General features: G+C 44.5%; 1 protein-coding gene across 1 annotated transcript in view; it reads left to right on the top strand.

Annotated features, from left to right (window-relative positions):
* The window catches only part of LOC145394130 (uncharacterized), a 196,131-nt gene that overhangs the window by 167,936 nt on the left and 8,195 nt on the right, over positions 1-20,000 (top strand). The gene's annotated exons all lie outside the window — the stretch shown is intronic.

Genomic DNA, 20,000 nt, shown 5'->3' with positions numbered 1-20,000 from the left:
TGTCTCTCTCTCCTTCTCTGTCTGTCTGTAATTAGCCACTCCAGTCTACCCATGCATTGATTCACCCATTCGTCTGTCCATTCATGTGTAATCCCATTCACCCATTCATTGCTCTTCATGTGTGTCTCTCTCTACACACACCTTGCCACACAATACCCCTCTCAGTTTTACCAACCCTCTCCATCTCAGCCCTCTCTCTCTCTCTCTCTCTCTCTCCCTTCCTAGATCTTTCCTTTCCTCATTCCACTCCTTTCTCTTCATCCCTATCACCCCTTCTATTCCATCTCTATACCCTTATTCCTATCCTATTCCTTCCATACTTCTTGACTATCTCCCATCATCCTACCCAGCCTCAGTTGTACCCTTCCCCCTTCCTTCTGCCTATCCCTTCTCCCTGTTCCTCCCCCTCCCTCTGCCTCCCCCCTCCTCCTCCCTCTGCTTCCCCCCTTCCCCCTCCCTCTGCTTCTCCCTCCCCCTTCCCCTCCCCCTGCTGATCTCTTATCTCACCTCTCTCTGCTCCCTATACTTCCCCTGTCCCCCTGTCCTTGCCCACTATCCTCAATCCCTCCCCTACTCCCCGCTACCCCATACCATTCCTATCCTTCACCCTATCCAATATCCCTCCCCAAATCCCCTGGCTTTCTACCCAGTTTATCCCAACTATCCCACCTCTCCCCACAATCCATCTCCTATCCCCTTATCTCTCCCCTCTACCCCCCCTGCAAATACATATCCTTGTCTCCTATCCTCCCCCCCTCCTAACCTTCCCCCCCTCCTAACCTCCCTCCCTCCTAACCTCCCCCCCTCAGTCCCAGGCACCCCACACCCCCACCTTGGCAAATCCTCCCCCGGTTAATTAATACTCATCAGGGCTTATAAGAGGCGATGGAGAGGGGTGGAGGAGGGGGAAGGGGAGGGGGAGGGAAAGGGGAGGAAGGGGAGAGAAAGGAGGGAGGGAAGGGGGAGGAAGGGGAGAGAAAGGAGGGAGGGAAGGGGGAGGAAGGGGAGAGAAAGGAGGGGGAGGAAGGGGGGAGAAAGGAGGAGGATTGAGGGAGGGGGAGAAAGGAATTAGAAGAGAGAGAGAGAGAGAGAGAGAGAGAGAGAGAGAGAGAGAGAGAGAGAGAGAATAGGCCCTAGGATTAAAGGACCCAATAATTACTGGATGAGTTTATGTGGCCTTTCACGAGTCAGGCAGGGGTGAGGCAGGAGGGTGAGGCAGGGGTGGGTGAGGCAGAAGGATGAGGCTGGAAGAATGGGGAAGGAGAAGGGAGGCATGTGGGGGTTAGGCAGGAGGTGTGAGATAGAAGTGGTGAGGCAGGAGGGGTGGTGAAGGCTTAGGGATGAGGCAGGCGTAGGAGTGAGGCAGGCGTAGGAGTGAGGCAGGCGTAGGGGTGAGGCAGGAATGGTTGTGGCTGGAGGGTGGGTGAGGCAGGGAGGCAGGTGTGGGAGTGAGCCAAACAAGTATACCTTTAAGACAGGCAGATGCGTAGCTGAGGTAGGCAGATGTGAAGGGGAGGCAGGGGGGTACTGTTGCTTAGGCAGTGTGGTGAGACAGTGTGGTGAAAGTGTGGTATGGTAGTGTGGTGTGGTGAGGCGGTGTGGTGAGAGTGTGGTATGGTAGTGTGGTGTGGTGAGGCAGTGTGGTGAAGCAGTGTGGTGAGAAAGTGTGTTGAGGCAGTGTGGTGAGGTAGTATGATGATGCAGTGCGCTGAAGCAGTGTGGTGAGGCAGGGTGTGTGTGTGTGTGTGTGTGTGTGGTGAAGCAATGTTGTGAGGAAGTGTGGTGAGGCAGGGAATATGGTGTGCACTGTGGTTAGGAAGTGTGGTGAGGCAGGGAATATGGTGTGCACTGTGGTTAGGCAGTGTGGTGAGGCAGAGATACAAGAACTAGGCATATATGTGATGATCTTAGTTAATGTATGATGCAGGTGTGTGGTGATTGTGCCAGATGAGGTAGGCATGTGTGTGGCATAGGCAGATGTGTGGTGAGGTAGGCAGGTGTGTGGTTAAATAGGCAGGCAGGCATATGGTGAGGCAGACAATGACGAGGATAGGAGTGGTGAGGCAGTCAGATGGAGAGGAAGGTAGTGGTGAGGCAGTCAGATGGAGAGGAAGGTAGTGGTGAGCCAGATGGTGTTGAGGAACAGTGTGGTGAAGCAGGTAGTTGTGGTGAGGTGGTGATGTAGGCAGGCAGTGGCGAGGCAGGAAGGTATGGTAAGGCAGATGGTGGTGAGGAACATAGTGGTGAAGCAGGCAGTTGTGGTGAAGCAAATGGTGATGATATAGGCAGGTAGGGTGAGGCAGGAAGGTATGGTAAGGCAGATGGAGGGTAAGGCAGATATTGGTGAGGTAGGCAGATGTATTATGAAGAGAGCAGGTGTATGACGAAAAAGGCAGCCATGTGGATAGGCAGACAGGTGTATAGTTGGGCAGGAAAAGGTATGAACAGGTAAAAGATGTGATGAGGCAGATAGGTATGGTGAGGCAGGAAACTAAATGAGAGGCAGGTGTGGTGAAGCGGGTGTGTGGTGAGGCAGGTGTGTGGTGAAGCAGGTGCGTGGTGAGGCAGGTGTGTGGTGAGGCAGGTGTGTGGTAAGACAGGTGTGTGGTGAGGCAGGCGTGTGGTGAGGCAGGTGTGTGGTGAGGCAGGTGTGTGGTGAAACAGGTGTGTAGTGAGGCAGTGTTGTAAGGCAGGTGTGTGGTGAAACAGGTGTGTAGTGAGGCAGGTGTGTGGTGAGGCAGGCTGGAGGTAGTGGAGGGGAGGAGGAATGGCCAGGCAGCTATCCCTCTCCCACCTATCCTAACTTAATCTCTCCTCACCACTTAACCTCCAGATTTACTGAGCAGGAGGAGGTGGAGGAGGAGGAGGAGGAGGAGGAGGAGGAGGAGGAGGAGGAGGAGGAGGAGGAGGAGGAGGAGGAGGAGGAGGAGGAGGAGGAGGAGAAACAGAAGGAAAAGGATAGAATGTAAGACGACGAAGGAAGAAATAGCAATGGTGACGTTGCATTATTATTATTATTATTTTTATTATTATTATTATTATTATTATTATTATTATTATTATTATTATAATTAGTAGTAGTAGTAGTAGTAGTTGTTGTTGTTGTTGTTATAGTGATGGCAATAAAAGTAGTAGTAGTAGAAGTAGTAGTAGATGTTGTTATTGTACTGGCAATAACGGTAGTAGTAGTAGAAATAATAGTGGTAGTAGCAGTAGTAGCAGTAGTAGTAGTAATAGTAGTAGTAGCCGATGTAATTGTTGTAGTAATGTGGACAAGGAGGAAGGTATAAGCATGAATGAAAAGATGGGAGAAAGAGGGAGCAGTAGGGAGCAATGGGGAGCCGGGAGGGACCTTAAGGAGCAGGAGAGAGGGTAGTAAGGAGGGAGGGAGCAGGGAGAGAGGGAGGGAAGGAGCAGGGAGGGAGGCAGGGTATGTAAATAAGGTCGCCACAAGCCATTTGTGGTTGGGACGTAACTCATCCCAGATACTGTGTTATTTTACCCACTCCCTCCCCTGCTGCTGGTGCTCCTGCTGCTGGTGCTCCTGCTGCTGTACCCTGCCTTGCTGTACACTCCCTACTCCACTGCTTTGCCCTGCTGCTGTACCTTGCCCTGCCCCGCTGTACCCTGTCCTGCCCAGCTATACCGTGCCCTGCCATGCTGTACTCTCCTTTGCCCTTCCTTACTGCTGATATACCCTATCCTGCCCTTCCCTATTGCCGCTGTACCCTACCCTGCTGCTGCTGTACCTTGCCCTGATGGTGCTGTACCCTGCCACTGAAACCTTCCATCTTGCACAGTACCTTCCTGTTGCACCTACTCCGCTGTTTCATGCTACTGTTGTACTTTGCTACTGTGCTCAACTACTGTGCCCTCTTGTCTTCGTAATTTTTGTAATGGTATACTCAAGAAAGACGGATTAACATAAACAAAACTAGATTATATTAAGCTAGGTTGATTTAGAGCAGATTGGGTTAGGTTAAGTTAGGCAAGTTCACCATCTCTAACATCAACACATCATTCACATCAACACCATCATCATTACCAATTTTTTCTTATAGATTTTTTTTTTGTCATCATTACCCTCTTCACCATTCTTCATTATCATCACCGCAATCACCATTTTGTCCACCGCCACCATCACCATCATCACCATCAACCCCGTCACCATCACCAGCATTTTCAAAGGCCTCAGAGTCACTATTTTCCGCCCCTCCATCGTCACTATCATCACTACGATCATCACATAATTATTGTCACTGTCCTCACCAACACAGCGGTACTGAATCACCATCACCATCACCATCATCATCATCACCATCAAAACCCCTCAAGCCATCATCGCCACCTCCATCACCATCACCATCACAATCACCAACATCATCACCATCAAAACCCCTCGAGCCTCCATAATCACCACCTCCATCACCATCACCATTACTGTCATCACCCCACTACCATTCTCTCCTGCAATCTCCACCACTAACAATATTTCCCATCACCACCTTCCCCACCATTCATTCTCTTCTCCACCATTATCATTCTTTCTCACCACCACCACCACCACCATCTCTTATGACACATCTCCCTCTCTCTCAGTCCCCTCTCTTGTTGACCTTTGACCCTTTCATCCTCACCCTTTTATTCCACCTCCTGACCTCTCACACACACACACACACACACACACACACACACACACACACACACACACACACATATTTGGACATACATACATACATACATAAATACACACACTGTCTTCTGTCTTTCTGTCTGTCTGCCTCTCTCTCTCTCTCTCTCTCTCTCTCTTAGGCCTTCATCTCCAGCCCTTGAGGCAAACGATCAGGGTATTATGTAGGGAAATCTGTAGGCTTAGGTAGGGCAAGCGAGGCAAGGATAGGCCTATTTTGAGAGAGAGAGAGAGAGAGGGAGAGAGAGAGAGAGAGAATATGCAATAGACAGAAAATAATCTAAAAAGCAAGAGAACCTGGAGAGAAAACGTAAAGGAAATAGAAGGCAGAGGAGCGAGAGAAAGGGGAGAGAAAGAGGGATTAGACAGACAGAAAGACAGACAGACAGACAAATAGACAGACAGACAGACAAGTTGAGGAGGCGGAAAGAAGGTCGGCAGGAGAGAGAAAGCATAGGGAAAGACGAGGAAAAGAAAGAGAAAACGAAGAAAACTGGAAAAAAGAGAGTAAAGAGGAGAGAGAGAGAGAGAGAGAGAGAGAGAGAAACTGCGTATGAAATTGCCGGAGGGTAGGGAGATGTTTTAAGAAGGAAGGAAAGTGACGAGAGAGAAGGAAAGGAGAGGGAGAGAGGGAGGAAAGAAATACCGAAGAAGAGGAAGAAATGGAGAAGGAGGAGGAGGAGGAGGAGGAGGGGGAAGGGAGGAGAAAGAAATGGGTAGAAGTGAAGGAAAGAAAAAGGGAGTAGAAAGAGAGAGTGAAATAGGTGTGAAGTGAAAGAGATAAGCAAGGGAGATGAAAGGGACTGATGATGATGATGATGATGATGATGATGATGATGAGAGAGAGAGAGAGAGAGAGAGAGAGAGAGAGAGAGAGAGAGAGAGAGAGAGAGAGAGAGAGAGAGAACCTTACCCCAGAACCGGAGACACGCCTAATAACCTTCATTTGTTCCACTGTCTCTCCCATCATAGCAGAGGGAGACCGGCTGCTTCAGAATTCGGTCTGGGACGCCTTTCTCGGGTGGTCCCAGGGTTATTCTCGGTCCGGGACACTTCTTTCGGGTGGTCCCTGGGTTCTCTTCGGTCCCTCGGTCCACTCTCGGTTCACGGTCCGCTTGGCTACTTTCGGTCTTTTGGTTGATTTTGGTCTCTGGTCTTTTTTCGTTAGGTGTGTTATGTTTTGTTTGGGAGGGGTTGGTTCCTGGGTTGTTGTTGTTATTATTATTATTATCATTATTATTATTATTATTTAAAGTGAAGCACCCATTTGTTTTTGCAATCATCTATCTTCCCATACATTCGTCCATCAGATCAACCATCCATCCATCCATCCATCCATCCATCCATCCACATAAATATCCATCCATCAACTTAAATATCCATCCATCAATCCACCCAACCATCAGGCCATCCAACTATCCAACCATCCATCCATCCATCCATTTAAATATCCATCCATCGATCCATCCACACAAATATCCATCCAACCAATCATCCATCCATCCACACAAATATCCATCCAACCAATCATCCATCCATCCACACAAATATCCATCCAACCAATCATCCATCCATCCAGCCATCCATCCATCCATTTCCTCAAGCGACTCAAATATCTATCCATCCATGCATCCATCTATCCATCCATCCGTCTTCCTCTGCACCCTAACAAGCGCCCTCATCCTGGCCTAATCCAAATGACCAAATCGCTGAGTTGATAATCTCCTTAATGGATGGATTGGTGAATGGAAAATTACTCTTTCTTTTGTGTGTGACCTCTGAGTGGGACAACGAGAGAGAGAGAGAGAGAGAGAGAGAGAGAGAGAGAGAGAGAGAGAGAGAGAGAGAGAGGTGAATAGTAAATAGAAGGATAGTGATTAATAGAATTAACAGATCAATAGATGGATAGATATGGATGGATAGATAGATATATAGATGAGAGAGAGAGAGAGAGAGAGAGAGAGAGAGAGAGAGAGAGAGAGGAAAATGAAGAAATGAGGACAAGTTGAGTCGAGAGAATGATCGAGAATGAATACACCTCATCAAGGTAAAGATAAGAGAATGATGTAGTGAGAAAGAGGAGAGGGAAAGGAAGACAGGAAAAAGAAGAAAAATAACAAGACAAAAATAGAGATGGAACACAAGAAGAAAAAGAAAAACAGTGAAAAGAATGAACAAATAAGGAAAAGATAATAGAATGATAGAATGAAAAGGTGAAATAAAAGGTACATGCTATTTAAGATCACAAGGTAAATAGAATGACAGGTGGAGGAGGATCACAGGTAAGAATAGAATGAAAAGAATGAGCAAGAATGAAAGAGGAGAGTGACAGAATGAAAAGAAGAGAGACAAGAGGGAAAGTTAAGGACAGAAGACCTGGTAATAACATGTCAGAAGAATGAAGAAGAATGATAAAGAATGAAACAAGAAGATAAAAGAGAGACAATGAAAAATAAGAGACGAGAGGCAAAGTTAAAGATAGAAAACCCGGTAAGATCGTGAGAGCCAAAGCCATTCACAATGGAGAAAGAACTGGAGCCGAAAATTGTCTTGGAAGGAAGAAAAAGTAACTTGAGACGGAAAGAACTGGACCGAGACAGACAACAAGAAGAACATGGGGTCGAGAGCGGATCCAGACCGAAATGAGCCAAGTCCTGACCGAGACCAGGGCTTGGGTGTTGTGCTAAGTCAAACATCAGAGGATTTTATTCAGCTGAGATTTTCCTATTAGTGAAAGGGGTTTAAAGTTACCTAGATTAAACTTTTCGTTGCCGTGGATCCGCTGCCTCTTTAATTCAGGCTGACCCTTAACAATTTTGCCCAACTGAGAGAATTCTTAAACGAGTTCCTCTTTCACCACGAAGAATTATGTTGTTTATTCTTGCTAACACTATTCGATATGCTTTTTGAACTGAATGGGTTAAGAGTGTATACAGTTTTTATTTGTTTCTTCACCAAGAGAGGTCTTCCAAGTAAAATCTCATGGTTGTAGGAAAAATACTAAAAAGCTTCTGGAGGAAGGATGCCTCCGCCAATGTCATTAAGATTTAGGATTTTCTATTGTAATTCAGTTTTCCTCGCTGACGAATACTTTTACGGGCTCGAATATTCAATTATTTCTACGGTCCCAATCTGCCCTGTTTCATATCAGAACCCGCATACCTCCGCCCGCGTCACTAAAATTTATGATTCATTTTGGCATCCGAATCCGGCTCCACCTTCAAATCCAATCAACACTTTCTTAACTCACTGTTCACCTGTCCACCAGATTTAATTGAAAACCGATATCAACTTTTAAAAATATGTTGTACAGAGTGAAACAGTCAAACGTACATGAGCGAATACGTAACTTAAGTTCAATTTCGTTGGCACACGTAACATGATTAAAAGAGCCCTGAGAGTACAGCTACGGCACACCCAAACTTGGACCTTTGATCAACTGGCACGAAATATAGTTCCCTTTTTCTCATCTCTACAGGTTTGACCCAAATCATATTTTAACGTAAGTACATACAGGGATACATAAATAAAACGTACTCAGTCACAGTCGCTACGTTTTGGGCGTCCATAAAAATAGAAAAATTCGTCATGGACCTGAAGGGGTTACGAAGTTATCCTCTGCACCCTAAGGACATGTTTTATACTTTGTTCTTGATAAGAGGAGAATATTTTACTCAGCTACAGAAAGGTTGTTTGAGCTAAAGGGTTTAGAAGCGACTTTTATCAGCTCCTTCAGTACGATTTTTTTAGGTGAGTAGAAATCGTCTAGGAGCAGCAACAGTAGGTTAAAAATGACGACACCAGGCTAAACTCTAAAGGGACTGAAGCATTATTTGCCAGTCTGTAAACACTTTACTTTATGACTGTATGGGATTTCTCTCAGTTAAGAATTAAACCGTCTGGAGTGCAATGGAATATTTTACCTTAGTACAAACACAGACCAAGGATGAGATGGAGGGATGGGGTGGAGTTGTATGTCAGAGAAGAAGGGGGTATGAGTTGGAGAGAGGGCGGACAGATGGGGGGGGGGGGCAGGTTGACGTGGAGGCTATTTGTGTGTGGCCACAGTTTATGGGATTAATGCGTCTGACGATAGATAGATAGACAGGTAAACGAACAAAGGTGAGAAAGAATTGATAGGTACGCAGAGAGAAATATAATTCCAAATTTGCTTCATAATCTACCCATCATATAGATTCTTCCTTTCTGTGGTGGAGGTAAAAATGTGCACACTACTGAAAGAAACCACACACACACACACACACACACACACACACACACACACACACACACACACACACACACACACACACACACAAAGATTCTCTCTCTCTCTCTCTCTCTCTCTCTCGCCCCCAGACGCCTCTCACGCCTTTGTCTTCTAGGGGTTAAAAAGCTTCATTCTTGGAGAGGCAGCCATGCAGAGAGAGAGAGAGAGAGAGAGAGAGAGAGAGAGAGAGAGGATTATACAGACCACACAGACCTATTCCCCAATCCCTAAGTTTACCCACGCGCAACAGACGGCGCCACACGCATCATCGGCTGGATATTAATACCAACAGTCTAATTTGTGATGTGACAGGGATGCCTTTATCAGGGCTAGCCGGGTGGAAAGGAATGTGTGTGTGTGTGTGTGTGTGTGTGTGTGTGTGTGTGTGTGTGTGTGTGTGTGTGTCCAAATACCTCCTGTGATCTTGTATTTCGATTTTTTTTTTCATTATCTTTATATTTAGGTACTATATTCAGTAACATTAATTTCAGTGGGTGAAGAACTTAAGGAACATTAGTATGATTCACGGTACACGATGTTATGCTAGTGATACATGTGAAGTACAGTCAACGACATAAGTTCTGTCTCCTTTTCTGGTTTTGTAGGACTCAAGTTGTGTGGTAATTTCAATGCACGTGATGGTAGTGATCTCCGGCCACATCAAGTCGTCAGATTCGGTTATTGCGGATTACTGGAGCTGATTGTTAAGATGCATGGAGAGAGAGGCAGGATAGACTGGACTTATGTTGCTGGCTGATTGTGTGTGTGTGTGTGTGTGTGTGTGTGTGTGTGTGTGTGTGTGTGTAAGTGACTGATTGTATAGTTTCCTTCCTTCATTCATAGCCTCAGAGAATTAAAAATATATGCATGAATCTTGAACAGAGTGCTTGGAAAATGTTTTATGTTCACTGCTTTCATCTTAACTTGGCCCAGATTTTCATTCTTTACAAGTTTATTTCACGTAGCTCAGGGATAGGAATAATGTGTTTTAATTAATGTGTTACAATCTTACTACAGACTTTAGTTGTAGCAGTAGTAGTAGTAATAGTAATGGTAGGAATAGTAGTAATAGTAATAATAGTAAAAGTAGTAGTGCCGGCAACGATATTGACATATGTTAGTAGTGAAAACACCTGTCGTTCTCCCGCTGCCACGTCTGGGTAGTCTCACGTAAACAGGTAATTAGCGTTCCGGCCAGGTAACCCCCGGAGAGCAACAGGTGTGACGGAAGTGACGTAACGGAGGCAAGTAGCGCGACGTAGAGCTCCGGGACGCAACAGTAACATCAGACTAAGATGGAACATGTGAAGGAGGAAGGTTATGGGTCCTGTTCTCATCCGTCTGGGAACCTTCTTAACACCTCTTCCTAAGCGATTTATTTTGCCTCTTCAGTTTCAGTATTTTCATGTATATTGCCGATCCAAATTATGTCTATATGAGAGAGATTTGGTTAGTTTAAAGTGCAATGGGCAAAATAAATAGCTTAGGAAGATGTGCCACGGAACCTTCAGTACCTATGGGGAGGGAAGATTGGGGTGAGGGTGGGGAGGAGGGGGAGATGGATGGGGTGGATAGTGGGGAGCTTAGCAGAAGGGAGAACGGCTGGGAAAGTTGGGTGTGGGGATGGATGGGGGGAGGGGAGCATAGAACAGAGAAGGGGTGGGGAAGACTGAAGATAGGAGGGATGCAGAATGGGGAGAAAGGATAGGAAGGGGGGATGCTGTATGGGAGAGAAGGATAATGGGTAAGTAGGAAGCTGGGAAGAAAGGAGGATGGTTGGATAGGTGAGGTGGATGGAAGGGAAGAGTGGATGGGGAGGAAGATGGAGGGAGAGAAGGCAAGTAGGTGGAGGAAAATGGGAGGAGGATAGTGGGGAAGATGGGAGGAAAACAGGAGGGAGGATAGGAGGATGGATGGAGAGGAGGATGGATTTAGAAGGATGGATGGGTAAGGAGAAGACAACGTGAGGATTTTTACCCATTAATTCTTAAAGAGAAAATGCTTAGCGATACATTTGAGAGAGAGAGAGAGAGAGAGAGAGAGAGAGAGAGAGAGAGAGAGGCGTAGCTAAAAACAAGAACGGAAGGGGAGAGAGGAAGGAGAGAACGTGAGGACGGAGGAGGATGGGAGCGAGAAAGCCAGGCCAGGAACGGGAAATCTCAAGCGAAATGAATTAAAGTGTAAACGTCTTGAAGAAGCTGCAGAATTTACCATCAGAAAAAAAGTTAGAGTGGAAAGGAGAAAAAAATATCCTTAAACTTGGCCATTTTCTTTTATTACTATCATTATTATTATTATTATTATTATTATTATTACTATTACTATTTCTCCCTCCTCGTTTTTTCTGCTTTTTTGTTTTTCTCCTCTTCCTCCTCCTCCTCCTGTTCTTCCTCCTTCTTCATCTTAAAGCGCCTGAGGTTATGAAAAGAAAAATTGTGCCAAGTCTGAAGCGATATGATGTAGAAATGAAAAAGAATGACACCAATTTGAAAAGTGTTTGGAAGAGAGATGAAAATGAGAAGGAAGGAAATCATGAAAGATGCAGGGACAATACAATAGCCATCCACCGAAATTAAGCTTAAATATATTCACTCAAGCTTGGGTGTGAGGTGCATGGTAGAGGTATGAATGAAGACAACAGTATATGAAAAAGATATTATACAGAAATATATTATAGAAAAAAGATATTACAGAGAAAAATATTATACAAAAGATATTATACAAAACTAATGTTGACGAAAGTTTTGCAAATATGGCCCTGCCTTTGACCCCTCCTAACCCTGCTCCATACGCCCTCACCCTCCACACCCCAAGACATACACATAAATAAAACTCCGCCACACACGTGCACATTCATACACGTACAAGCACCAGCGGAGGCACGCACACACACGCACATATATGCAGTGCTGTTACATTCATATGCATGTGCACACACACTTGCACAGTTTTGTATTCGCACACATGCAGATGCACACACATAGAGGCTCATACATACTTATAAGTATAATATGTAGACTCATATGCACACACACGCACATGTTCATAGACACACACACACACACACACACACACACACACACACACACACACACACACACACACACACACACACACACACACACACACACAAGCAGAAGAGGGGCAAATTTTTAAGAAGTAAAAAATTAGGTTTATTTTCAGGGAGAGTGTTATTTCTCTCTCTCTCTCTCTCTCTCTCTCTCTCTCTCTCTCTCTCTCTCTCCTATTTGCTCGACCCTTATCAGTGTTTTATCTGTATGCTTGGGTGGCGAAGCGTCTCTCTCTCTCTCTCTCTCTCTCTCACACACACACACACACACACACACACGACAACGCACTTTTTCACGCGAAGAATAACATTTGATCGAATTTCCTCCTTCATTTGTTTGTTTTATTTTTTTCCTTTAAGAGTAAATATCAGATAAGCCTTTTGGAGTTCGCCTTTTCATGTTTTTTTTTTCTCCAGTAATTCAGTTCTGTTTCTTTAATATTCGTTCAAGAGTAAATGGGCAGTGAATCTATCTTGATGCCTTCTCATTACGATCACCTTTCCCTATAATCTATTTTTCTTTCTGTCTATCTATCTGTCTATCTATCTATCTACGGTATCTATCTATCTGTCTATCTATCTATGTTTCTTTTTTTCTGTATCTATCTGTCTATCAATCTATTTTTTTATCTATATGTTTATCTATCTGCCTGTTTCCTTGTTTCTGTCTACCCATCTCTTTATCTTTCTCGGTCTATCCGTCTGTCTACCTGCCTAGCCATCTAAAACTGTGTGTGTGTGTGTGTGTGTGTGTGTGCCTTCATCCATAACTATATTTTGTTGTTATATTTCAGTGGTTAATCGAATTTTCATATTATACCTTCATTAACCCTTTCAGTACGAGTCTTCCTTAAAAGAAAAAAAAAATAGTTTGACGGCGGAAATAATTATATATAAAAAAAAACACGCCATCATTTACGAATATTTCCAAAGAATATTTCAAACTCTCAGAATAAATCAAACGCGTCTCGGTGTTACGTAATTTCTAAGGTTAATTTAATCGCCTTGTAATGTAATTTATAATTCTAATCCAAACAAAGGGTAGGTCAAGGGAATATAAGGAACTCTAAAGGGAGGAGAAAGAACAGTAAGGTCGCACAAGGTCACACAGCGAGGGGGGGGGGAATACTCGATAAGGTTGGCCAGAGAGAGAGAGAGAGAGAGAGAGAGAGAGAGGCTTTGCAAAACAGGTCAGTGATTGTAGTTCAGGGCAGTATTTTTGGGAATACATAACAAGGCACTGAGGAAGAGGGAAGGAAATTGCAGAACAGGATATTGCAGAACAGGACAATATTGCAGAACAGGACAATATTGCAGAACAGGATATTGCGGAACAGGACAATATTGCAGAACACGACGATATTGCAGAACAGGACAATATTGCAGAACAAGACAATATTGCAGAACAGGACAATATTGCAGAACAGGACAATATTGCAGAACAGGACATATTATTGCACAATAGGACAGAACATTGCAGAACAGGATATTGCAGAACAGGACAGAATATTGCAGAACAGGACAGAACACTTCACGACAAGATTGGACATTGAAGAACATTACAGTACATTGCATAACAGTTCAGAACAATTGCAGAACAGATCAGAAATTGCAGAAAAGGATAATCAGCGGAACAGAACGAGGCAGTGAAGTAAACTGAGAAATAGTACTAGACAGCTAAGGAAATAAACCCCTTCAGACCGACGATGCATTTTTAGGTTACTCTTACTGGTACTAGACGATTTTTTTGCTTAGGAAATAGCTCTCGGGGTGAAAAGGTTGAAGGCCGTCTCTAACCCTATCTAACCCCTCTAGTTCTAAGTCTCCTAAGATGAGTGGGATCGTCTGGAGATGGCAAGAAAAAGAACTGAAAGAAGATACACTATTAGATAGATAGATAGATAGATAGATAGATAGATAGGTAGATAGATAGATAGATAAAGGAATAAAGTACAATGGTGTCAGAACTAAGTTGATAAAAGACTAGGAAAAAAATGATAAAATAGGAAAATTAAAAGACAGCAAAAATAAAATAAAATAATAGTTTCTAGTTTTCCTGTCGTTCACTTTCCCCATTTTTTATTTTTGGTTTTTCTTAGCTATATTTTCCTAGTCCTAACCTCGTACTGACATCCATTTAAGTACCTCATCGTAGTGAAGTGGTTGGGGGAATAAATGCACCGAGGAAGTCCAAAAGAGTTAAAAAAAAAAAAAGAGAGAGAAAAAGGTGATATAGCAGATTCGGTGATTTTTTTTCCATGTTTGGGTTCGATTCTTTTGATGGTCTGGATGAGTCACGAGAAGAAAGAAACCCACTTGAACCCTCCCCCATTGTGCTCAGACCTGGAGGACGCCTGTATTTGGAGGTGGGAAGGGGGGGGTTGGGAGGGGTTGGGGAGAGATGCATCACGTGAGGTTAGAAGGTGGAGAGAGAGGGAGGGAGGGAGGGAGGGAGGAAAGGATATTAACTTCCCTCGAAACAACTCCTTATATCTAGAAGTTATTTTTTTGTTGTTGTCAGTTCTAGCCAGCCATTTTAATCTTATATAGGTGAGATTTTTTCGAACTGGAGAGGTTGGATATTCCCACGATCATGTCCGTCGGTACAAGACTTGAATAAAATCGTTGGATGGATTTATTTACCGTTTTTTTAATGTAAGGAAGAAGGAACCCAAGGCCAGAAGCCCGTAAAATTGTTCCCTCCAAGCAAAAACAAAAACAAGATAACAGAGAACCATATTCAAGATCGCTAGCCTGAAGAAAACGCAGAATACGGACAGAGACTCAAGTATCTTCCCAAAGCCTGACGAATACATAGGAGAAAAATCGAACCATCTGAAACACACACTGGTAGAGACTTGGGTTTTCACTGTACTTCGTCCGTTGTAAATTTCCTTCAGACGAGACAAGGAAGATAGTTGTTTCTTTGACTTTATATCCTCTGGCTGAAGGGAACAAGACTGATTAATGGATTAACTTCTTTATTTTTTTAAGCTTTACTACGAATGATGAAATTCTTATCTTCATTATTTTTATTCCTAATGACCCGGTACTTTTGTTAATTGGGGTGTTTGTTTATTATATTTTTTAATGTGACAGTTCCATCATTTGAGTCTGATAATTTTTGCATACCGTCTACTACACACTGGTACCATAATTTTACCGTTTTGCTGAGAATCTAAAGTATTTCCCACGCATCCCTGATATCTTGTGGTTGAGCAGCAGGATTCCAGTCGCTGCTGGCACTAATCACCTTGGATTTTTAAAGCTCTTGCATCGCTGAACAAGGCAAGAAGAGGGAAGGGAGTATATGAACAAGGCAGGAGATTAGTGTAGAGGGGGAGACATTGGTGAACAGGGGAGAGGACATTACAAGGAAGACAAGCTTGATAAGGCACTAATGAACAGGATAGAGAACTGCAGACGAAGACTAGAGGAAAGGAGGGCATTGGTGAGGAGGGCAAGACACAGCAGAACGAGACAAGACGTAGACAAGAAGCTGGTGAATATGGGAGAAGATATTACAGATGAAGACAAGAGGTAGGGAAGGCAATGATGAATAGCGAAGGATATCAAGGCATTAAACAAGATCAGGGCAAGGAAAAGACAAAGAAGTGAAGGACAGTGGAGGGCATATCAAAACAAAAGAGTAAACAGGGCAAAGGCAAGGAATAAAAGAACAGGTTACAATATCATGGAGTAAAACAAGAACTAGGCAAGGCACTGATGAACAGAACAGAGCATAGAAGAAGACAGAAAAGGATAGTAGCAAAGCAGGGCATGAAAAGGCAATGATAAACAGGGCAGGACAATACAGAACAAGGCAATTACAGAACAAGGACAGTGCAGAACAAGGCAATTAAGAAGCCAGGCAATTGTAAAACAGGGGTCAGGTTCACTAATTAATTTACGACAAACTTTCAATCGCAACTGTAATTGGTTTTATGGGAAGGACAAGTAGAATATAGAATTATCCTTCGCCTTGCTCAGTCTGAAAGAGAGAGAGAGAGAGAGAGAGAGAGAAAAAGAGAGAGAGAGAGAGAGAGAGAGAGAGAGAGAGAGAGAGAAAGGAAAATAGTATGCACTGAACAAAAATTATCAAGTGTTACTGTTTTTTTGGCACGAAGAAGTAGAAGAAACCGCCTATGTCTCTTCTTCTTCTTCTTCTTCTTCTTTTTTAATGTGTAGTCCTCCTTCATTCCATACAACCTCCACATGTCACCACTTCAGCGTTTATACCCACCGTCCATATTGAGTACATGCTAGGGCTGTCTCATACAGGGCTGGCGTATTGGTATTAGCGGGGGTATTTTTACGATATGTCGGCGGGTCTTCTGGTATATCAGTAGTGTTCCTCAATGAAATTCAAACCCTTAAACTGTTCCCTGCTCCAACCGGGATTCGAACCTGGGCCCATTAGGATTGCAGGCCACCTCTCTGCCGATTCAGTTGCGAGCAGTAATAAACCACTCCTTGGATTTAAACCCTAATTGGCCATATCCCATTAGAAGAGGGTAATTAATCGCAAGTTTGTGAACCCCGACCCAGCTCATGGCAGGGTAGGGTGAGGACACAGATGAGGCTCAAGTGGTTCATTAGATTGGGTTCGTGAGCTGCCAGGGAATGTCTGTATTGATGGGGGGATGGGGGAAGGGAAGGGAGAAGGGAAGGGGGTGTGGAGGGTGAGGGTGGGAGAAGAGGGAAAAGAGGGGACGGGAGAAGGGAGGGGGGAGTGTGGTGGGTAAGGGTGGGAGAGGAGGGAAGGGAGGGGGGAGAGAAGGGGAGAGGAAGAAGAAAATGATGATGATGGTGATGACAGGGGATGGGAGCAGGGGAGGAGGGGGAAGAGAACGGGAAGGGGAGGATGTTGTGGAGGGGAGGGAAGGGAGGAGGAAGAAGAAAAAGACGATGATGACGAGGATGACGAAGATTATGATGATGATGATGTTGATTGTGATGACGGGGGGAATGGGGTCAAGAGGGGGGGAGCGAGAAGGGGAGGATGTGGAGGGGAGAGAAGGAAAGAGGAAGAAGATGATGATGATGATGATGGTGTTGATGAAGAAGATAAAGATGATAAATGTGATGGTGAAGAAGAAGAAGAAGAAAGATAAAAAAAAAAAAACAAGAATAAGAGGACTTGCAAATGCCTATCAACTGCACGAAGGTCATTCAGGCAGACTCTCAATTTTTCTAAGACCCAATTTTCCCTTAGAATACGACCCGAAGTAGCTTGTTCAATGTACGATGCAGGTCCCAAATTTTACTGCTGGATAAACAGGAACAAAGGGGCTAACAAACTTTACCTTAGAGTCTGACCGGTGAGAGAGAGAGAGAGAGAGAGAGAGAGAGAGAGAGAGAGAGAGAGAGAGAGAGAAAGGGAGGGGAGAAGGAGAGGGGGAGAGGGAGAAGGGGGGAGAGGGGGAGGGGAGAAGGAAGGGATGGATGGAGGGAGGAGAAAGGTTAGGGGAGAAGGAGGGAAGGGTGGAAGAGGTAAGGAGGAGGTAGGAGAAAGGGAAGGGAAATGGAGGGGAAGGAGGGAGAGGACAAGGAGGGGAAGGATGGGGAAGGGGAGAAGAAAGGAAAGCAGGGGGAAGACGAGGGGAGGGGGGAGAGAGGGGGAGAGGGAGAGGGGGGGTTGGAATCGTGGCCCAGCTCTATTAAAACACGATTTACTGATGTGTTATGGTTGAACGTGAGGGGGTTTAAATGGGGGTTCTTACTGTGTGTGTGTGTGTGTGTGTGTGTGTGTGTGTGTGTGTGTGTGTGTGTGTGTAAAGATGGAGAGGCGAGGCAGAGAAGATGCAACCAGAATAAAAGAGAGAGAGAGAGAGAGAGAGAGAGAGAGAGAGAGACAGACAGACAGACAGACAGACAGACAGAGACAGAGCCAGAGAGAGAAACCATCGCAATAAACAGAATATCCATCATTTATTCCGGGTTAGAAGTCCACCACCTCCATCTCCTCCACCTCCTCCACCTCCACTTCCTCCACCTCCACTTAATTAATATTCCACAGGTACTGAACACGAAACAAATCTCACGGGCCTACCTGCACTTTACGAGGGGCGAGTGTGAGTGTGTGAGGGTCTGAAGTGCGTTGTTTACGAATGGAGGTGCGAGGGGCGTGCGTGGAAGGAAGATTGGGGTGCATGGAAGGAGGATTTGGGTGCATGAAAGGAAGATTGCGATGCGTGGAAGAGGATTGGGGTGCGTGGAAGGAGGATTGAGGTGCGTGGAAAAGAACTGGGTGTGTGAACGGAAGATTGGGGTGCGTGGAAGAGGACTGGAGTGCGTGGAAGGAGGATTGGGTACCTGGAAGAGGACTGGGGTGCGTGGAAGGAAGATTAGGTGCGTGGAAGAGGACTGGAGTGCATGGAAGAAGACTAGGGTGCGTGGAGGAGCATTGGGGTGCGTGGATTAGGTTTGCTGTGCGTGGAAGGAGGATTGGTGTGCGTGGAAGAGGACTGGAGTGCGTGGAAGGAGGATTGGGGTACATGGAAGGAGGATTGGGGTGCGTGGAAGAGGACTGGGGTGCGTGGAAGGAGAATTAGGGTGCGTGGTTCGCTTGCATGACTGATGAGATGAAAAAGAGTTTGATTGCGGTGTGTGATGCATAGTGATTAGATATGAATGGATTTATTTATGTATTCATCTAGTTATTTAATGATGTATATTCTGTAACTGCTATACTTCTGTACCATCATTGGGCGTGGAAGGACGAGTGGGGTGTGTGGTTCTGCATGGCTGATGAGATGAGCAGTTTGATTGCATGCTGTTGTGCATTGTAATTAACTCTGATTCTATTTCGTCACCTGATTGTCTGATGAGAAGCAGGGCAGGTGATCCTCTTAATCCACAGGTATTTATTTCTCACCTGTATGTGTGATGAGAAGATCGTGTTAAATGTCCACAGTAAATTTATTCTGATTCTTTTTGGCTATATTCAGAGATTTATTTTTCTGGGGAGACATATATTCATTGACTGTTTGATTGTTTGTTTTCGATTTAGCTAACCCCCCTGCTGCTTCTCTAAATAAAATTCCTAGGTATACTGATAGCAGAGAATAATTTTGTATTCTTTGAGAGTTAGATTTTCACTCGAAGAACTAAATCGTTTGGTGTTAGTTTAAGTTTAATTAGAATAAATGTAAATTCAATAATAGAAGGATCTGAGATTGCTAGGATTCTCTCTCTCTCTCTCTCTCTCTCTCTCTCTCTCTCAGCATGATCTTCTCTTAGCCTGCATATAAACTAAGGTACTGAAAGGGTTAATATGAATACGTATATGATAAGAGGGTTTTATGTAACGTACACACGATGCATCTCTCTCTCTCTCTCTCTCTCTCTCTCTTTCTCTCTCTCTCTCACTCATTCTTATTCCACCCTGCATGTAACCACTATTTGTTCACGGCACCTCATGTTTGCCTTAATCTTACTAACAAATTATATTCCATTACAGATGCCCAGGATAACAGCTCCCCCTGCCTTGAATAATGATAGTAATAGCGGTAGTGGTAGTAATAATAGCTGTAATAGTTGTAGTGGTAAAGAGTACATTGATAAGTGTAACGACTAATGTAATCACTGACTCATGTACTCCTCTTTCATTCACTAACTTGTAATGGTCATAGTACATTAATATTTGTAATGCTTTAATGTAATCGCTAATATTTGTACTTCCTCTGCTGTAACTTTTATGGTAAGAGTACAGTGATACTTGTAATACCTGTAATGTAATCGCTACTTGTAATACCTTTAATGTAATCACTAACATATTTTCTTCCCTCTGACCCATTGTATCTTGACCCTCACAGCCTAGTCTAATCCCTCTCTTTCTCCCTCTCTCTTATGCCCGCCGACGCAGGAACAGTAAACAGGTAGGCTTGGGTGGTTGTTTTGTCCCCCCGCTCCCCTTTTCCTTTTCTATCTCCCCACCCACCCCACCCCAACCCCACCCAACCCAACCC

Source organism: Coenobita brevimanus, chromosome 26 (assembly GCF_032717465.1).
Source record: "Coenobita brevimanus isolate Jiangsu-jjx chromosome 26, ASM3271746v2, whole genome shotgun sequence".
NCBI classification, from domain to species: Eukaryota; Metazoa; Arthropoda; class Malacostraca; order Decapoda; family Coenobitidae; genus Coenobita; species Coenobita brevimanus.
This window is presented reverse-complemented; position numbering and strand designations above follow the sequence as displayed.